Genomic DNA, 6,864 nt, shown 5'->3' on the forward strand with positions numbered 1-6,864 from the left:
TATACAGAATCAAACTATTCTAGTAGGTCTAGTTCTATCTCTGATCAGAAATCAGTGCACTATATAGGGAATAGGCATTCTATAGGGTCTCCTAATCCTATATAGTGCACTTTTGAGGAGCCCTATAGAACCCTATTCCCTAAAGTAGTGCACTATGTTTAACAGGCCCTATAGAATCTAGGCTCTAGTAGGTCTCTGAAAGTAGTGCACTATATAGGGAATAGGGTTCTATAGGGCTCTGGTCTAAAGTAGTGCACTATGTAGGGAATAGGGCTCTGGTCTAAAGTAGTGCACTATGTAGGGAATAGGGCTCTGGTCTATAGTAGTGCACTATGTAGGGAATAGGGCTCTGGTCTAAAGTAGTGCACTATGTAGGGAATAGGGCTCTGGTCTAAAGTAGAGCACTATGTAGGGAATAGGGCTCTGGTCTAAAGTAGAGCACTATGTAGGGAATAGGGCTCTGGTCTAAAGTAGAGCACTATGTAGGGAATAGGGTTCTGGTCTAAAGTAGTGCACTATATAGTGAATAGGGATCTATAGGGCTCTGGTCTAAAGTAGTGCACTATGTAGGGAATAGGGTTCTGGTCTAAAGTAGTGCACTATGTAGGGAATAGGGTTCCATAGGGCTCTGGTCTAAAGTAGTGCACTATATAGGTAATAGGGTGATTTGATATAAGGAATGAGATGCTGTTTGGGATGCAGCCATAGTATTCTAGAATGATCTATGTTAAATCTGTAATGTATAGCAGTCAGACACAGCAGTTTGTGCAATGTACCAGATAGTATAGAGATACTGTACATGGTAGCTTTGCCATTATGTGAATGGGGGGAGAGTCATGTCAGTTCTAGTAGTTGTATTTCTATGTGTGGTCAGGTCCGAGGGGCGGGGTCTGTGGTGTCGAGCCCCCTGAGACTTCTGTCCATCAATCAACCGGTCAGTAATACGGAGCAGAGCACCACTAAGGTAAGACACAGGTACCTATCTACACACACACACACACACACACACACACACACACACACACACACACACACACACACACACACACACACACGCACACACACACACACACACACACACCTATGGACCCACTCAGCACAAACTAACACACGCAAGCTAGCACACACATACACACACGCTGACACACACGCTAGCACACACACGCTGACACACAGACATACACACACGCTAGCACACACATACACACACGCTGACACACAAGCTAGCACACAGACATACACACACGCTAGCACACACACGTTTGTGTCAACAGTAAGGCATACTGTGAGGGTATTGTCGTTTAGTGCTGACTTGCGTATGTTTCTGTGTGTGTGTGTGTGTGTGTGTGTGTATAAACATTCAAACTCTACCAGGTGACAATACTGGTCGTCTGTGTATTCAACGTCCATTTCTGTGTGTGTTCTCTCTGTGTGTATTCTCTCTGTGTGTGTTCTCTCTGTGTGTGTTCTCTGTGTGTGTGTTCTCTGTGTGTGTTCTCTCTGTGTGTATTCTCTCTGTGTGTATTCTCTCTGTGTGTGTTCTCTCTGTGTGTGTTCTCTCTGTGTGTGTTCTCTCTGTGTGTGTTCTCTGTGTGTGTTCTCTCTGTGTGTTCTCTCTGTGTGTGTATTCTCTCTCTCTGTGTGTGTATTCTCTCTGTGTGTGTTCTCTCTGTCTGTGTTCTCTCTGTGTGTGTTCTCTCTGTGTGTGTTCTCTCTGTGTGTGTTCTCTCTGTCTGTGTTCTCTCTGTGTGTGTTCTCTCTGTGTGTGTTCTCTGTGTGTGTTCTCTGTGTGTGTTCTCTGTGTGTGTTCTCTGTCTGTGTGTGTTCTCTCTGTGTGTGTTCTCTCTGTGTGTGTTCTCTCTGTGTGTATTCTCTCTGTGTGTGTTCTCTCTGTGTGTGTTCTCTCTGTGTGTGTTCTCTCTGTGTGTGTTCTCTGTGTGTGTGTTCTCTCTGTGTGTGTGTATTCTCTCTGTGTGTGTGTATTCTCTCTGTGTGTGTTCTCTCTGTCTGTGTTCTCTCTGTGTGTGTTCTCTCTGTGTGTGTTCTCTCTGTGTGTGTGTATTCTCTCTGTCTGTGTTCTCTCTGTCTGTGTTCTCTCTGAGTGTGTTCTTATTCAGAGGGGGTTGGGGGTTAAATGCAAAGACACATTTTAGTGTGTTTTACCTGTTTCAGTGTGTTTAACACTTTTCAGTGTGTTTTACCTGTTTCAGTGTGTTTTACCTGTTTCAGTGTGTTTTACCTGTTTCAGTGTGTTTAACCTGTTTCAGTGTGTTTTACCTGTTTCAGTGTGTTTAACCTGTTTCAGTGTGTTTTACCCTTTTCAGTGTGTTTAACCTGTTTCAGTGTGTTTTATCTGTTTTAGTGTGTTTAACCTGTTTCAGTGTGTTTAACCTGTTTCAGTGTGTTTAACCTGTTTCAGTGTGTTTTACCCTTTTCAGTGTGTTTTACCCTTTTCAGTGTGTTTAACCTGTTTCAGTGTGTTTTATCTGTTTTAGTGTGTTTAACCTGTTTCGGTGTGTTTAACCTGTTTCAGTGTGTTTAACCTGTTTCAGTGTGTTTTATCTGTTTCAGTGTGTTTTACCTTTTTCGGTGTGTTTAACCTGTTTCAGTGTGTTTTATATGTTTCAGTGTGTTTTACCTGTTTCAGTGTGTTTAACCTGTTTCAGTGTGTTTTACCTGTTTCAGTGTGTTTAACCTGTGTCAGTGTGTTTTACCTGTTTCAGTGTGTTTTACCTGTTTCAGTGTGTTTAACCTGTTTCAGTGTGTTTTACCCTTTTCAGTGTGTTTTACCCTTTTCAGTGTGTTTTACCTGTTTCAGTGTGTTTTACCTGTTTCAGTGTGTTTAACCTGTTTCAGTGTGTTTTACCTGTTTCAGTGTGTTTAACCTGTTTCAGTGTGTTTAACCTGTTTCAGTGTGTTTAACCTGTTTCAGTGTGTTTTACCCTTTTCAGTGTGTTTTACCCTTTTCAGTGTGTTTAACCTGTTTCAGTGTGTTTTATCTGTTTTAGTGTGTTTAACCTGTTTCAGTGTGTTTAACCTGTTTCAGTGTGTTTAACCTGTTTCAGTGTGTTTTACCTGTTTCAGTGTGTTTAACCTGTTTCAATGTGTTTAACCTGTTTCAGTGTGTTTTACCTGTTTCAGTGTGTTTTACCTGTTTCAGTGTGTTTAACCTGTTTCAGTGTGTTTAACCTGTTTCAGTGTGTTTTACCTGTTTCAGTGTGTTTAACCTGTTTCAGTGTGTTTAACCTGTTTCAGTGTTTTTAACCTGTTTCAGTGTGTTTAACCTGTTTCAGTGTGTTTAACCTGTTTCACTGTTTCAGTGTGTTTAACCTGTTTCAGTGTGTTTTATCTGTTGCAGGTAATGATGTCCATCTCTCTGTTGTTGCCTCTGTGGGTGGCCATGTCTTTCTCCTTGACTCGTCCCACATTGGGGTTCTCCCGTGGCGCTAGCCCCGCCTCCTGCTTGGAAATGAGTCCCGGTCACATCCGCGCTCAGCCCCAGGATCCTCATCACAGCCACATCACGCTGTATACATCTGCCTCCATGTACCTGCCCGGGGACACAGTGACAGGTAGGGAACTAAATAGTGAACATGGTGACAGGTAGGGCACTAAATAGTGTACATGGTGACAGGTAGGGAACTAAATAGTGTACATGGTGACAGGTAGGGCACTAAATAGTGTAAATGGTAGGGCACTAAATAGTGTACATGGTAGGGAACTAAATAGTGTACATGGTGACAGGTAGGGAACTAAATAGTGTACACGGTGACAGGTAGGGAACTAAATAGTGAACATGGTGACAGGTAGGGCACTAAATAGTGTACATGGTGACAGGTAGGGCACTAAATAGTGTACATGGTAGGGAACTAAATAGTGTACATGGTAGGGAACTAAATAGTGTACACAGTGACAGGTAGGGAACTAAATAGTGTACATGGTGACAGGTAGGGCACTAAATAGTGTACATGGTGACAGGTAGGGAACTAAATAGTGTACATGGTGACAGGTAGGGCACTAAATAGTGTACATGGTGACAGGTAGGGCACTAAATAGTGTACATGGTGACAGGTAGGGAACTAAATAGTGTACATGGTGACAGGTAGGGAACTAAATAGTGTACACAGTGACAGGTAGGGAACTAAATAGTGTACATGGTAGGGAACTAAATAGTGTACATGGTAGGGAACTAAATAGTGTATATGGTAGGGAACTAAATAGTGTACACGGTGACAGGTAGGGAACTAAATAGTGTTCATGGTGACAGGTAGGGAACTAAATAGTGTACATGGGGACAGGTAGGGAACTAAATAGTGGACATGGTGACAGGTAGGGAACTAAATAGTGTTCATGGTGACAGGTAGGGAACTAAATAGTGTACATGGGGACAGGTAGGGAACTAAATAGTGGACATGGTGACAGGTAGGGCACTAAATAGTGTACACGGTGACAGGTAGGGAACTAAATAGTGTTCATGGTGACAGGTAGGGAACTAAATAGTGTACATGGGGACAGGTAGGGAACTAAATAGTGGACATGGTGACAGGTAGGGCACTAAATAGTGTACACGGTGACAGGTAGGGAACTAAATAGTGTTCATGGTGACAGGTAGGGAACTAAATAGTGAACATGGTGACAGGTAGGGCACTAAATAGTGTACACGGTGACAGGTAGGGAACTAAATAGTGTACATGGTGACAGGTAGGGCACTAAATAGTGTACATGGTGACAGGTAGGGCACTAAATAGTGTACATGGTGACTAAATAGTGTACATGGTGACAGGTAGGGAACTAAATAGTGGACACAGTGACAGGTAGGGAACTAAATAGTGTACACAGTGACAGGTAGGGAACTAAATAGTGTACACAGTGACAGGTAGGGAACTAAATAGTGTGACAGGTAGGGCACTAAATAGTGGACACAGTGACAGGTAGGGAACTAAATAGTGTACATGGTGATAGGTAGGGAACTAAATAGTGTACATGGTGACAGGTAGGGCACTAAATAGTGTACATGGTGACAGGTAGGGCACTAAATAGTGTACATGGTGATAGGTAGGGAACTAAATAGTGTACATGGTGACAGGTAGGGCACTAAATAGTGTACATGGTGACAGGTAGGGAACTAAATAGTGTACATGGGGACAGGTAGGGAACTAAATAGTGTACATGGTGACAGGTAGGGCACTAAATAGTGTACATGGTGACAGGTAGGGCACTAAATAGTGTACATGGTGACAGGTAGGGAACTAGCACACTGCTATTCTTCTAAGTTTGAACACAGTTTCAGAGTTCCACAGAAATAGACAGAAAGAGTTTAGTAAGTTAGAGATACACTATATGACCAAAAGTATGTGGACACCTGCTTGTTGAACATCTCATTTCAAAATCATGGGTATTAATATGGAGTTGGTCTCCTCTTTGCTGCTATAACAGCCTCCACTCTTCTGGGAAGGCTTTCCACTAGATGTAGGAACATTGCTGCTATAACAGCCTCCACTCTTCTGGGAAGGCTTTCCACTAGATGTTGGAACATTGCTGCTATAACAGCCTCCACTCTTCTGTAAAGGCTTTACACTAGATGTTGGAACATTGCTGCTATAACAGCCTCCACTCTTCTGGGAAGGCTTTCCACTAGATGTTGGAACATTGCTGCTATAACAGCCTCCACTCTTCTGTAAAGGCTTTCCAAGATGTTGGAACATTGCCTCCCTCCACTCTTCAGGGAAGACTTTCCACAGCCTCCACTAAGACTTTCCATGATGTTGGAACATTGCCTCCACTCTTCTGGGAAGACTAAGATGTTGCATTGCTGCTATAACAGCCTCCACTCTTCTGGGAAGGCTTTCCACTAGATGTAGGAACATTGCTGCTATAACAGCCTCCACTCTTCTGGGAAGGCTTTCCACTAGATGTTGGAACATTGCTGTGGGGACTTGCTTCCATTCAGCCGTAAGAGCATTAGTGAGGACGGGCACTGATGTTGGGCGATTAGGCTCACATTCATCATTCCAATTTATCCCAAAGGTGTTCGATGTAGTTGAGATCAGGACTCTCTGCAGGCCAGTCTAGTTCTTCCACACCGATCTCGACAAAACATTTCTATATGTTCCTCACTTTGTGCACAGGGGCATTGTCATGCTGAAACAGGAAAGGGCCTCTCCCAAACTGTTGCCACACAGTTGAGAGCACAGAATCGTCTAGAATGCCATTGTCTGCTGTAGCGTTCAGATTTCCCTTCGCTGGTACTAAGGGGCCTGAACCATGAAAAACAGCCCCAGACCATTAGTCCTCCACCAAACTTTACAGTTGACACTATGCATTCAGGCAGATAGCGTTCTCCTGGCATCCGACAAACCCAGATTCATCCATGGGACTGCCAGATGGTGATTCATCAATTCAAACTCAGTGCCTCTTTGCATAAAATGAATCAGCCAAAATTGTAGACCTCCACAAGTCTGGTTCATCCTTGGGAGCAATTTCCAAACGCCTGAAGGTACCACTTTCATCTGTACAAACAATAGTACACAAGTATAAACACCATGGGACCACGCAGCTGTCATACCGCTCAGGAAGGAGTCGCGTTCTGTCTCCTAGAGATGAACGTACCTTGGTGCGAAAAGTGAAAATCAATCCCAGAACAACAGCAAAGGACGCTGTGAAGATGCTGGAGGAAACAGATACAAAAGTATCTATATCCACAGTAAAACTAATCGTATCGACATAACCTGAAAGGCCCCTCAGCAAGGAAGAAGCCACTGCTCCAAAACCGCCATAAAAAAGACAGACTACAGTTAGCAACTGTACATGGGGACAAAGATCGTACTTTGTGGAGAAATGTCCTCTGGTCTGATGAAACAAAAA

The sequence above is a fragment of the Oncorhynchus nerka genome, linkage group LG8 (assembly GCF_034236695.1).
Source record: "Oncorhynchus nerka isolate Pitt River linkage group LG8, Oner_Uvic_2.0, whole genome shotgun sequence".
Lineage (NCBI taxonomy): Eukaryota > Metazoa > Chordata > Actinopteri > Salmoniformes > Salmonidae > Oncorhynchus > Oncorhynchus nerka.